Genomic DNA, 15,249 nt, shown 5'->3' on the forward strand with positions numbered 1-15,249 from the left:
CACAGGGCTTAATCTTACGACCTTAAAATCGTGACCTGAGCTGAAATCAAGATTCAGATGCTTAACCAACTAAGCCATCTAAGCACCCAAATCTCTTTCTCTTTCATTTTTCTTTCACTGCTCTCTTTTCACTTTCCTCACTCTTTTTTGTGTTCTCTTTCTCTGTTTGCCTCTTTTCTCTCCGGCAATAAGTAGGCTAGAACACAAAAAATGAGCTTGTAAGTCAATTCTTTAATTTATCCATTTTCTTCTATGGATTTAAAAAAATATTTTATTTATTTTTGAGAGAGTGTGAGCAGGGGAGGGGCAGAGAGAGAGAGGGGGAGAGAGGACCTGAAGTTGGCTCTGCACTGACAGCAGTGAGTCCCATGCTGCGCTTGAATGCACAAACCCTGAGATCATGACCTGAGCTCAAGTCGGACGCTCACCTGACTGAGCCACCAGGCACCCCTCTTCTGTGGAATTTTTACATACATTTTAGAAATATTCTTTTGTGATCTAAAGATCATCTGTATGCTAGTTGGTTGGTAGTAAACTGTAGCAATAATTAAAGGATACTCTAATAATGTGCCAATTAATCAAAATCAATATTTGATTAGTTATCAATGTAATTATCATTATAATTAATTATCAATAGAAGAAATACATGTTATCCTATAAATTATAAATACTTATTCAAAGACAAGTATGTTCTCAAAATGAATTCCCTATGAATGAACACAAAGCTAGTATTTGTCATGTCCCCCCTCCTAGTTTGGCTCTCAAAAATCTAATTGAGGATAGAGTGCAATTAGCAAATTAAAATGAATTAAAAAAACTATGTTACATTAAGTGTAATCAAATGTAAGAACACCATGCTAATGCCATATACAGTGTAATGGTTGGTGAATGTGAGAGCAATGAGCACAGCTGTATTGGTGGTAGGTTTCTGTTCATTTGTTTAAATGTTTATTTTTGAGAGAGAGAGAGACAGAGAGAGAGACAGAATACAAGTGGGGGAAGGGCAGAGATAGAGGGAGACAGAATACAAGTGGGGGAGGGGCAGAGAGAGAGGGAGACACGGAAACCGAAGCGGACTCCAGGCTCCGATCTGTCAGCATAGAGCCTGATGCGGGGCTCGAACTCACAGACTGCGAGATCATGACCTGAGCTGAAGTCGGCCACTCAACCTACTGAGCCACCCAGTGCCCCTTGGTGGAAGGTTTTGAAGAAAGCAGAGCTTGTGCTTGCCACAGAAGATGATTATAATGTAGATCGTCCAAGTTAAGAAGAAGGGATGCTCCAAACGAAGGAAAACGTGAACAAAAGCATTGACTTGAAGTTGAAAATGTGATACTCATTGGGCAGGTATAGCACAACTCCAATTAATCAAATGGCTTTTAAAATCAGTGTGTCAAGTAGATTGGTAGGTTACATGTGTTTATGTAGGAGCCTGAAGTTTTTTTTAATCGATGGTTAATGCAACACAAAGAATCTTTAAGACACACTTTGACTATTGAGGCCTCTGTTATGACGTAGTTAGGACACTGAAACCCTCTGACAAGAGCATATGGCATTCTCTTGTCCCCCGTGATTGGCTCAGATGTGGAAATATAATCTAATTGGATCTAGCAGAGGGAAATTTATGATTTTAATTTGATAGTATTTGGAAGAAAATTCTCCCTTCTGAGTAGTATGATTACAGATGGGGCATTTGAATTTCTCCAGTTACTTTAGCTCCGTGAAAGATCAGACCAGCCAATAGAGAAAGATAACACCAAGAGGATCACAAGGCAGCAGAGCCAGAAAACTGATCAAAGGGTACTTGGAGCCTGGCCTACTTCTGGATTGTTGTGTTAATTGAGCCAATAAATCCCGTGATGTGCCTTCTTGCAAGTACTCAGAAAATCTTTTATTTTCTCTCACATCCCACATATAGCCTCATATTAGGAAATTATTTTTGTTCTACCTTCAAAATATGTTTAGACCCTATTACTTCTCAAGTCTCTACCCTGTCTCCCTGAACCAGATCAGCATCAGCCATCACCTGAGTTAATACAACCGGTCCCGAATCAGTCTCCCTTTTTCATTACTGTTCTTTCACAGTCAATTAACTACACAGGTGGTAGTGATCTTTTAAACACAAAATAAGATCTAACTACTTCTCTGCTCAGCATTTTCTAAAAGCTCCCCATATAGGGAATAAAATCCAAAGGCAAGACAATGGCCTGCTAGGTCCCACAAGGCATGGGGCCTTAATGCTTTTGCAGTATTATCTCTTACCAAAACCCCATTTTACCCCAGGCCAGGTGGCTTTTTTTTTTCCTGTTTCTGAAACATGTAAAACACACACTCACCTTAGGGCCTTTGCACTTACTGCTTCCTCTGCCTGAAACCTAGTTTCACAAAATATTGCTTTTTCTCTTACTTCACTTGTTTTCCTTACTAGAGAGAAATTGGCTTCCATTTAAAACCACATAGTGTCCTCACTGGTACCAGATAATATTTTCATCATCCAGCTTTACATTTATTCAAAGTTTTTGTCACTACTCAAGACACTTTATTTGTTGATTTTATATCCCCTCACCAATCATGTAAGTTTCCTGAGAACAGAATAGCTCTGTTTTCTTTGATGTTTCTAAAACCTGCAGCAGAGAAGGCAACACATAGGATATTTTTTTAAAGTAAGTCAAATCATTCTTCAAGGTAATTAGAGTTGTTCTTATTTCTGTTAATGTCATTTGCTACTAAAACCACTTTCATTAGATAAATGACAATCTAACTAGTGTTTACTAAATTTAATAAAGACAATATACCACATCTAGAAGAAAAAATATATTGTAAATTATGTGATAGTGCTTTAAAGTGACTCTGTATTTAATATTTTCCATTAAAATTAGTATATTATACAGCTAAGAAAAACTGAAATCATTCACAGAAATCTTTTGTAATGAGAAAAGAAAAATAGCTAAGAATGAAACATTCCCTGTTGTAAAAATATGGTGGTTCTTACTTTAAAAAAAAAAAAAGAAAGAAAAAGAAAAACCTACCACCTTTCTCTAGGAGTACAGTTTTAGATTTCACAACAAAATGTTAACAGTGGTATAATTTAAGAGGGATTTGGTTACATAAAAGGTGGGAATTGATGGGTTATATACTTATGGAACTCATAAGTCATCAAGCTCTTTCTTGGGTGCTTTACAAGTATTATCTTATTTAATATTTTCAAACCTCTTTCTGATAAATATTAGTTATTATTTTACAGATGAAAAGAAAAAGAGGTTCTGAAGGAAAAGAAAATTCCCAAGAGCCCACAATTCATACTGACATCCAAATCTAAAGCTTCAAGAATCAAAACTCATTTTAAAAAAAAATGCTCTTTCCAATAAACATGTAAACCTATTGGTATGCACACAAATTTGTTAAAGTATTGTCTGTGAAGCCCTGTTTGGAAAATATTAAAATCCTTGTATGGTTTATCAATCTGTCAACTAAAATTTGAAAAAAAAAAAAACAACAAACCTAGCTCAATGCATTTTTTTGTTGAAAAAAAAGAAACTAGCTCAGTGATGTTTTACAGATGAATAACGTTAGCACTGCTCTAATTACTTAAAAATGCATGTAATTATATGAGCACGAAGACTAATAATAGCAAATGATACTTACATATAAAACTACATTAGCAAGTGCTACAGTCACTTGTTAAAATAAATCATATCAAAGGGAAGGGGGAGGAATAGAAAGGCAGACAAGAAACCACAGTGATATTTAAAGTTAACGATGACTAAGAGCTGAACTTTAAGTCTATTTACATATTTCTGGAAGACTGAAACATCAAAAACCACTAACCTGAAATATAGAGGAAACAGAGGAAGAAAATCACTCAACATCGAGAAAACGTTCCTTATAACATTATGTGATAACAGAAAAAATGCCGTGAACTAAAAAAGAAAAGTATGCATACACTCAACAATGTCATTATGAATGTGTGACAGTAACACTATTTTAGAGACAGGAACACTGAGGTGTAAGTGATAGCTCTTGTTAAGTGGTTACTAGTAAAGTAAGATACAAAATAAAATCGGCATGTGTCCCAGGCTGTGGTTTTCTGTTCTGGGGCTGGAAAGTCCTGCCAGATGGGGTCTGAAGATGACCGGCATTTGAGCTTCCAGCCATGTGAATATCTAAAACTCCCTGGTAGTGAGAATTCAGTCAAGAACCAGACACTAGGCTCCGGCACCAAGAGCCACCAGTGGTATGGCCACAACCAGGCCAGAAGAATCTAGTGTCACCAACCTGCCCCCCGTGCTATAATCACCGAAGGAGTAAATGCTTGTTGAATAGACTCCTAAGTGCCAGGTGCTGTATGAGCCCCTCCTGAGGGGCTCAATTTTGGAACTCCACATCTGCAACATCACCCCCATTTGCTCCTTCAGAGATTTTGGAACCACACTTTTGGGATATAAGCCTGCCACTGAATTCACTCTAGAAGGAAAAAAAATACAGGAACGATAATAACGGTAACTACCGGATGAACTCGAGGAATGCCAGAGGCATCTGCAGCTGTTAACAGGCTCCAGTTTAGAATTCAGTAGTCCTGAGGTGGCTGGGTGGCTTAGTCTGTTAGGCGACTGACTCTTAATTTCAGCTCAGTTCATGATCTCATGGTTCGTGGGTTCAGGCCCCACATCGGGTTCTAAGCTGTGCCAGCATGGAGTCTGCTTGGAATTCTCTCTCCCTCTCTCTCTACCCCTCCCCCACTCATTCTCTCTCTCTCTCTCTCTGTCTCTCAAAATAAATAAATAAACTTGAAAATAATTGACAGACCGCTAAAAAATTATAATAATACAGTAGTCCTGCAGCAAATGCTCTTTTACTTCTACTCAGCTGGTGGTGGCACTGTTTCGTCTGTTCTGGTATCAACCCAGGAGCTTCCATGGGATTTACTCCAAATAATTTGGGTGGGCCAAGAGCAAAAACTACAACTGCATCAACAACCCTTTCTCTAGGATTGGTTAGACTTATACATAGACCCAGACTCAGACTTACATGTACACTGACACTTACCTACACATAGCTGGTTTGGGAGGTTTGAGTTTCCAAAGTTCAAGCACAACAATCGAAACTTGAACAGGAGGATATGGGCATGACTTTGGCATCTACTGTAGCTACTTCAACTGCGGCCAGTGAAGAACTTAGTGGTATAGATTTTAGTAGCTAATAATATAAAAAGAGTGAGAAAAGAGGAGGATGGCCAGAAGATAACAAAGCACTGAAGGATGAAAACCTTCCTCATGTCCTTTGCCAGGATATGGGAAATCTTAAGAAATTTGTGAAGGAACACAAATCAATACAAAAAAATAAGCAATGATCAAAGTTTAAGAAGTATTAAGGCTCTGGGGCACCTGGGTGAGTCAGTCAATCGATTAAGCATCCGACTCTTGATTTCGGCTCGGGTCATGATCTCAAGATCGTGGGATTGAGCCATGCTCAGCATGGAGCCTTGCTTAGCATGGAGCCTACTTAAGATTCTCTCTCTCTCCCTCTCCCTCTGCCTCTCCTGCACCCCTCATTAAAAAAAAAAAAAAGATATTAAGGCTTTAAACTAACTTCTGTCATTGGGTACCTGTGGATGAGCAAAAAAAATACTCTTGATATCAACAACTTAAAAATATAAGTTACTCAGGAGTTAAATAAGGCACATATAGCATTCAGAACCCAGGAACTACTGCACAGACTTCAAAATAAAAATACAGCTTCTGCCGACTATGTCCCAACCACAGTTCAGCAGTTCCAGCTATAGCTTCAACAGTACAGACAGCAGATTGAACAACTAGAAAACTGTCTTGTCACTCAAGCAAATAATTGACATATAACCACCCAAGATTTATCAAGGGCTCTGTAGAAAACTTACCAACATTTGTAGCTTTGGCTCTACAACTTCGGTCTATTATTAAAAGTGTAAAAGTGCTCAAAGAGTAATACCTTCTCTATAGAAAAATGTTGGAAAATGGTATAGACATATTTGAAGTCAGGCTAGCAGAAGCTAAGAAATGGCAGAATGCACCCAGAGTTCCTACCAGACCCATGCTTCTCAGTTACATGCACGTGAAGCTGCCGTCACGACCTTGGCAACACTAAGCTTAGCAAGGATGGTGACAGGTCCAGAGTTTAGTACAGATTCAACAGAAGTATTGGCAATGATCTGCAAGCAAGTGGCATAGGGTCTTCACACTGAAGATTTTGGAACAAGCTTTTGCTTTAGAAATGCCACTGCCAAGGCCACATTTGGGTTTTGGAAAAATAAATGAACCTTCAGTAATCCCAGGGCAACCTTTGGCATCTCTAGTACATCTTCATGTAACTTCAACAATTCTGGCATCGTGGTCCCCATGGATTGGACCAACAGGGTACCCAGTCCTGTCTCTTGGATCAGAAGGGGAATTCTTTCAGTCGAAGAAACCTCCAACTGGAAACAAAACAAGAAAAATCATTAATATATGAGTCGATGTGTTAGGGGAATCCATGGCAGCATTGTTCATTACGAGCCTATTTTCCTAACCTTGATGCGGTAAATTGCACCTCAGGAGATTTATAAAGTTTTGATATTTTTCCCCTACTCTGGAATTTTGAATTCATACCGATAAACTGTTTTCTTGTGAATATAAAGTCCAGTAGTGTATTTTTCTTTATTTTGTAAACTATATTCTGCTTACATCCCTGACTAGTAAAGCCTATTGTTTAGCAAAGTGTTAATAGCTGTGGTTTTTATTGATAAGGTTGACATTACATAAATATATACCTATTTGTTTCTCTTAGAGTAGAAAAGACCTCTAGTGTTTATAGGTGAGTCAATTCTTATTTTGATAAAAGTCTCTTGAACTACACTGAAGGACATCTTTTATACAGAATAATATTCACACTTGTGCATACGCATAAAATATGAATTTGTAGAAAGAAACTCTTGCCTCAAACTGTTTCCCTTTTTTAAGGGTATTTTGTTTTTCACAGTTAAAACTTCACATCTCAGTGCATGTAGATTGAAAGTCAATGGAATTAATTGCTTAAAAACTTGTTGCAGGAGTTATTGGCCTGTTTGGCTGACTCAATTTAATTGTCTCTAGTCTTCCATTTTTCTTCCCATGCTGATCTTTGACAGCCTCTCCATAAGAAGAATGTTGTGTATCTTGTCAAACAAATGTTTATTATCCTATAATAATTACCTTTAGGATATTTATATAATATTGGTTGTTTTTTTCCCCACATCTCAAGTGAACCTTCAAGAACCTATTTCAACTCTAGTGGGATTGAGTGCATGCACGTAAAAGATTTTCTACTAGTTTAGTGAAAACTTTATGAGCTCTTTGAATGCAGAGTTAATTCTTACATGGCTATAAAAGACACCTAGGTGGCTCACTTGGTTAAATGTCCAACTCTTGTTTCCAGCTCAGGTCGAGATCTCAGTTGATGAGTTCCAGCCCTGCGTCAGGCTCCACACTTGTGCAGAGCCTGCTTGGGATCCTCTCTCTCTTCCTCTCTCTGCCCCTTCCCAACCTTTGCTCTGTCTCTCTTCCCCCTCTCTCTCAAAATAAATAAATTTAAAAGCAAATTCTTACATAGCTATTAATACCCCAAATGGAGTGGCTTATATGTCTCTTAATATATTAATGGTTTAATATAAACTACAGACACAATACATTTAAAATCTGGTTTGGGTACCAACTATGCACTCTTTCCAGTCTTATCTGTGACCACAGAGCCATAATTACACGCAGGCAGGCCAGGCTGCCTCCGTGTAATGTGCCTGTAATAGCATTAATAGCGGAATGAGAGTCAATAAAAAGGAAAGCCCTTTGACAGAGAACTGCCTTACCCCTAATTTAAGAGAAAAGCAATTAGATTGATGTATTTACCTTTCAAATACAGTTTCCAGATGTAGTCTGAGTATGGAATGTCATTGAAAATTGTGTAATTTTTTATACAGATTTAATAGTATGTATTAAGTGAATACTTTCAGAATCATCTTCATCCAGCCACTATTTTGCTAAAATAGAGATTGTACCTACATACATATTTTCAGCAAACATTGGCTGGTTTTGATTATAAGTGTTGTAAAACTGTTTTATCTGCTTATAGCAACAACTGATTTTTCTGTCATATAGTAAAATTCGAAAAGATACTTGCTTTCTGAGCACTGAACTTGTTTTTGCTTTTTCATACTTCTCTCTTACTGCAATTCCCAAGTTCAGATTGTGAAAAAAGGCAAGAAAATGTGTGATTTTTGTGTTCTGTGATGACTGTCAGTGAAGTGTGCAATTACATCTTTTTTATTTATTTTTTAAAAATTATTTTTAATGTTTATCCATTTTTGAGAGACAGAGAGAGGGGCAGAGAGAAAGGAGACACAGAATCTGAAGCAGTCTCAGGCTCTGAGTTGTCAGTGCAGAGCCCAGTGCAGGGCTCGAACCCACAAACCGCTAGATCATGACCTGAGCCGAGGTCAGATGCTTAACCGACTGAGCAACCCAGGTGCCCCTACATCATTTTTAAAAAGGACTTTTTTTGGTTTGAAAAAATCCAAATATATTTTTTAGTTTTCAAAATGTAATTTGCATCTTAACATATTAAACTACTTGAAGTTTTGTAATATAGTAATTCACGATAGTTTAATTGGGCTGTCATTTTTCCTTAATGTCTTCGCTTTGTCCAGAGTCTGCCTTTGTGTAAATAATAAAATTGAATGAGTCAATTACTGTTAAAAACAAATCTGTTGTATTCAAAAAAGATATGTTAAAGGATTTGAAAGTCATTGAGATAAATTATGCTACTTCAATATGACTTTATAATCTTTACTTTCTGGTGATGGGGCACTCATCTTAGTGACCCATGTCACTGGTCAGGGGACCTGTAGGGCTGATGTAATTGATCACCTTGACTAAGCACCTTGATTGATGTAATTGACTACCTTCACTGACCTACCACCGGTACCATAAATCTCTTTACCATTAACAGAGGCTTTCAGCACTGTTCCACCATAAAAAAGTCAAAGAATTATACAGTTCAGAAAACTTGACTTATCTCAAACTGATACATTATTTAACACAGAAACACCTCTTTTCCATTACAAACTCTACAATGCTCAAGGGCTCTTGGCATCTTATGACATTTACTATGACATCTACTCCAGAGGGTATTGCTCCATTTTCCCTTATGTCAAAAATTATATAACTTCTGCAGATGAGCTGAGAGATTTGAAAAAAATCTGTGACAAAATGAGTGTGGTTTATCAAGGGATGCCCCCGCCCCCACCCCTGTTGAACAGATAACAACCTGCAAGGTGACAGAAAGCTGTAACATGGGCTAGTTCTGCATAATCATGGGGAGAAAATTACCTAGAGCAGCATGGCCTCCAGATCCCTGCTGTCTAGATAGTTCTTCCAATTCCATCTGAAGTCACTCTCAATATATGCAGTTTCACTTTCAATTAGGAATGATCAAGGGAACAACAAGAAAGCAGTGCCTAGCACAGCCTTCTCTACTAAATCCTAATAAGGAAGGCTAAAGTGGGTCTTTCTGCTGCCAAAGTATCAGGACACAGATGCACAGATAGGTCTTGATTAGAGAAAGGAGAAGGACTTTGCAATTTATATTACAAGAGAAATGGAGCAGATAGTCTGACCATGGTGATTTGGGTCAAGTGTGGGCAAACATGTCGGGCAAGAGGAAAGTCCTTGCTTCTTTATTATCTGCTGTTTCTCTGTTACCAGCTTGCTTTTTGTTTGTTCGTTTCCTTATTGCACAAATGTTTATTTTTTTTAATGTTTATTTTATTTTTGACAGAGAGAGACAGAGCATGAGCAGGGGAGGGGCAGAGAGAGAGGGAGACACAGAATCCAAAACAGGCTCTAGGCTCCTTCCTAGCTGTCAGCACAGAGCCCGATGTGGGGTTCAAACTCACAGACTGCGAGATCATGACCTGAGCCGAAGGTGGACGCTCAACTGACTGAGCCACCCAGGCGCCCCCTTTTTAAATTTTTTTTAATGTTTAACACAAATGTTTACTTTTTTTAATTTTTTAAATTATGTTAACAGCTGCACATCAGGACTATTGAACATATCATTGAGTAATTTATAATAAATGGTGTGCCATTGCCAAGGAATTTTTTAACATGATACCATAGCATTATCTTTTCTAATATAAATCAGCTATTAGTGCTCTTCTTAACTTTTAATGTGTGTGAATCATATGAAGATCTTAGATGTAGCTTCTGATTCAGTAGGTTGTGGAGGATAAGGGGGTGTTGAGTTTCTACATCTCAAATGAATTCCCAAGTCTGTTGCTGCTAATTGTCTATAGACTACACTTCGCATAGCAAAGATTAAATTATTTTTTCATCCTCTTTTACAACTTCTGAGTTTAGTAACACTATAATCTCAAGACTCAGCACCTCACAATGACATTTGAAAAGGTTTATCTTTTACTTCCCATACTCTATTAGTCCTCAAACTTGCTATCCTTTTACTTTGCAATGCTTCATATGCCTGTCCTTTCCTTAACACTATTCTCTTCTAATTCACATCACTTTACGTTAGAAATGTTTACAAATCATCTATAGCATCTCACTCAAACCATCAATGTCCCTATTATCCCAGATTTCAGTCTTGCCTCTCTAATCTCTAGTGTCTATGTCCAATTTCTTTCTTTCACTTATTTAACTCTACCATATCGTTTTGCTCATATCAAACAGCTTCATAACTCCTTCCCATGTATGTGTCTCTCCCCCCACTCCATTACAAATTTAGAAATTTAATAAGTAGAAATTAGGAGTACTTTTCATAATCAAATGAACATTATAGCAGATGGTCAATATTAACAAGAAACAGGATGTTTGGTTTTATCTCCACTACTCTGAAGAATCTGAAAACTTTCAGCATCCTCCTAAAATATAACCAAAATGGAATTTGCAGCATATTGTACTTTAAGGAAATTCATTGTACGGGATAGAAACAGGGATGGTGCACAAGGAAGAAAGGGTATTAAAATTAAAGAAAAAAAAAGTTTCATAGAAATAGTTAAGAGGGGAGGATCAAAGAAAGAAGAAAAAGAAAGTATTTCTGAATTTCCACCAAAAGTAGACTCCTGCAAAGTAGAACTTAGAGGTAACTGAATTGGATAGATCAGGGAATATTTATGCAGAACATTCTGAACTATGTAAATTTTTATAGTAGGCAAGTCTGCAAGACCTTTAACTAGAAAGTAATAAACAATATAATTTATTTAATCATATCACAATTCAATGATATAGTAAATAATAAAAATGTTTCAGATAAGTAAAAATGGCCCTGGATTTGAGGACATGATATATTTTCTAAGAGTTTTAATATTTTTCAATGTTTATTTATGTTTCAGAGACAGAGTGTGAGTGGGGGAGGGGCAGAGAGAGAGGAAGACACAGAATCTGAAGCAGGCTCCAGGCTCCAAGCTGTCAGCACAGAGCCTGATGAGGGGCTTGAACTCACGAACTGTGAGATCATGATCTGAGCGAAGTTGGGTGCTTAATCAACTGAGCCACCCAGGCACCCCTGTTTTCTAAGAGTTTTAAAGCAAAAGTGCCCAAGGCTGTATCCTGTTTGAAGTTCTGTCCCCATTATTCACTCCCTGTTAAGTAAAAATTATTTTATCTCAGCACAGTTTTTCACAATCTCTTCCAGAAAACAGAAGGGGAGAAAATACTTTCCAGCTCATTTTATCAGGGTAGTAGTACCACGATAGCAAAACCAGACAAAGGCAATGCAAAAAAATGAAAACTACAGAGTAGTGTCTCTTATGAACTTAGACTCAAAAAACCCTCAACCATGACCAAATAGAATTTATTCCAGGTGTACCAGGCTGGTTCAACATTTGAAAACCATCAAGGTAATTCACCGTATCAATAGACTGAAAGTGAAAAATCATATGATTATTTCTATTGATGCAGAAAAAAAGCATTTGACAAAATTCAACTCCCACTGATGATTAAAACAACAAAAAAAGTCTCAGCAACTTAGGTAGAGAGCAGAACTATCTCAACCTGGAAAAGATCACTCACAAAAAAACGTGCAGGATTCTTAAAGATGAAAGACTGTGATCAGAAAGAAGCGTGTTCAAACTTATCACTTATTCAATATAGTACTGGGAGTTCTAGTCAGTACAATAAGAGAATAAGTAAATAAAGAAGTGTCACACAAATTAGGAAGAAAGAATAAACCTTCCTCTGTTTGAAGATGATGATTAACTATATAAAAATACCAATAATTCTAAACAACAACAACAACAATAAAAACAACAACAAAACTCCTAGGACTAAGAGGTGAGTTTAGCAATTTACATTTAGATGTAAATAGATGTAATTCTATAGAATTATAGAATGATAGATGATTCACACACAAAAATCAAGTACATTTCTACAGACTAAATATAAATATGGAGATAAAATTTAGAGGCATAAAATCATTTGGCATCACTACAAAAAATATGAAATACTTAAATATAAACTTAACAAAGAATGCATAAGACCTATATGCTGAAAATCATAAATAAATAAAGAAACATACCATTATCATGGATTGGAAGACTTAACACAGTAAAAATGTCAATTCTCACTGAATTAATTTGAAAATTGAAAGCATTTTCTATCAAAACCCCAGCAAGATTTCTAATAGATATAGACAACGTTCTTCCAAAATAAAATGGAAAGTCATAAGTCCTAGAATAGATTTTAAAATCCTGGGGAAAAAATAAAGTGGGACAAAGCACCCTAACTGATTTTAAAGTCTAATATGTGTAGCTACAATAATCAAGGCAAGTGTGATATTGACAAAGAGAAAGAGACCAATAGAAAAAAAAAAAAAACTCATAAATAGACCCAACACAAATTATCCCAACAGATTTTTGACAAAAGTGCAAAAGCAATTAATGAATGAAGGATAGCCTGTTGACATTACATATGATGCTGGAGGAGTTGGATATCCAAAGGTAAAATATAAATATATAGTAATAAATGAAACCCCCAAAAGGAGCATAGATGTAACCATAAAACTCAAAACTGTAAACATATTACAAAAAAAATAGAAGAAATTTCTTAGAATCTTGGGCTAACCAAAGAGTTCTTAGATTTGATTCAAAAAATCATGATTTATCAAAGCAAAAGTGATAAATTTGACTTCATCAAAATTAAGGACTTTTATTCTGTGAAAGCCCATATGAAAAAGATGAAAAGGCAAGCTACAAACTGGAAGAAATTATTTTCAACTGTGTATTCAACAAAGGACCATATCTAGAATATATAGGAACTATAAACACTCATTAAAAAAAATAGAAAATGGGGAAAGAGCATGGATGAACATTTCACTGAAGAGGATATAATGATAGTAAATAAGCACATGAAAGATGTTTAACATCATTAGCTGTCATGGAAATGCAAAATACAACCATAATGAAACATAACTACACATTTATCAAAATGACTAAAATAAAAAGTGGTGATAATACCAAATGCCAGAGATGATGCAGAGAAAGTGAGTCACTCATATTGCTGATGGAAATGTAAAGTAGTATAGCCACTCTGGAAAAGATTTTGATGATTTCTTATAAAACTAAATAGTTAACTATCATGCAACTTTCTTGCACTCTTGGGTGTCTTTTCCAGGAAAAAGAAAACTTATTTTCAGAGATGAAAGATTACTGCAGCTTTTTTCATAATAGCTCAAAACTGAAAATAACCTAGTTATCCTTCAATAGGTGAATGGCTAACAAACTATGGCAGATCCATACCATGGGAAAATACTCAGCAATAAAAAGAATTAACGATTGATACATGCAACATCTTGGATAAATTTCCAGGGTATTTTCCTGAGTGAGAAGTCAATCCCAAAATGTTATATGCTGTATGAGTCCATTTATAACATTCTTGAAATGAATGACAATATTTAAAAATAGAAAACAGGTTAGTGGTTGGGAATAGTCAGAGAATTGAAGACAGGGGAAGGAGGTAGATGTGAATATAAAAGAGTTGCTTTTAGTATTAGAACTTTTTTTTAATTTTTTTTAAAATGATTATTTATTATGGAGAGACAGAGAAACACAGAGTGTGATCAGGGGAGGGGACAAAGAGAGGGGGGAGACACAGAATCCAAAGCAGGCTCCAGGCTCTGAGCTGTCAGCACAGAGCCCAACATGGGGCTCAAACTCACAAACTGCAAGATCATGACCTGAGCCGAAGTTGGTCGCTGAACCAACTGAGCCACCCAGGTGCCTCTGTTTTGTTTTGTTTTTAATAATGGAACTGTTCTGTAACAATATCAATATACTGGTTGTGATACCATAGTATAGTTTCATAAGATGTTACCTTTGGAGAAAGCTGGGGTGAACATGTGTATACTGTCTGTATTATTTTTTATAACTGTAGGAGAGTCTAAGGTTATGTCAAAATTGATACTTAATTTAATAAATTATCTTTCCTTTTTGCATTAATTATTTTATTTTATAGCAAAGAGAAAAAAATATTTTTAATACACTTAAATACAAATACAGGACTTTGTCCAGCATTGTGATGTAGATAGGTAGATAGATAGAGATATCAGAAAGAAAGATTATATATAAAGCTCGAAGATTGTTTGTTGCCAACACATATACTGATTTAGTCTGAGAACACAAATATCTGTAAAATGGGCCTTTTAAGTGATACTTAATGAAGAAAAAAACAGTCATGGGACATCTCAAAACGGAATGGTCAAGATTCAAAACTTAATCTTATGATAACTTAGATTATTGGCAAATGTCAACAACTCTTCTTTACACCGTCATGAATAAGCAATAACTAGCTATCTGCTGCTGGCTTCCTGTTTCCTAGAAAAATCCTTTGTTTCTTTTTGAATTATTACCTCTATTTGTCAGTTTTCCTCTGAATTTAAGTAAATAATGCCACCTGTGCTTCACCCCCTACTGATTTCTCAATGCTTCCATATGAATATCATTTTTCAGTATCTCATCTCTGCTGTAAATCTAAGTTTTGGAGGGCACATGGATACTTTTTGTGGTTGACAAATGATTCTGAGCTAGTTTTGCTTCTGCTGTGTCACTAGAGATATACATAAAAAACAAAGTTCAGATGAAATTATTGATTATCTCCTTTACGTAGTAAGGTGAATAAAACTGGGATTACATAACACAAAAGAAGCCAGTTTGGAGGAAGGGTGTTGGGAGGTTGTATGAATATAAAATTATTCTAG

At 36.3% G+C, this 15,249-nt stretch overlaps 1 pseudogene; it reads left to right on the forward strand.

Moving 5' to 3' along the window:
- The first annotated feature begins 5,564 nt into the window (after positions 1–5,564).
- Positions 5,565–6,120, forward strand: LOC106978939 (nucleoporin p58/p45-like; annotated as a pseudogene).
- The last annotated feature ends 9,129 nt before the right edge of the window (positions 6,121–15,249 follow it).

Source organism: Acinonyx jubatus, chromosome B1 (genome assembly GCF_027475565.1).
Source record: "Acinonyx jubatus isolate Ajub_Pintada_27869175 chromosome B1, VMU_Ajub_asm_v1.0, whole genome shotgun sequence".
Classification (NCBI taxonomy): domain Eukaryota; kingdom Metazoa; phylum Chordata; class Mammalia; order Carnivora; family Felidae; genus Acinonyx; species Acinonyx jubatus.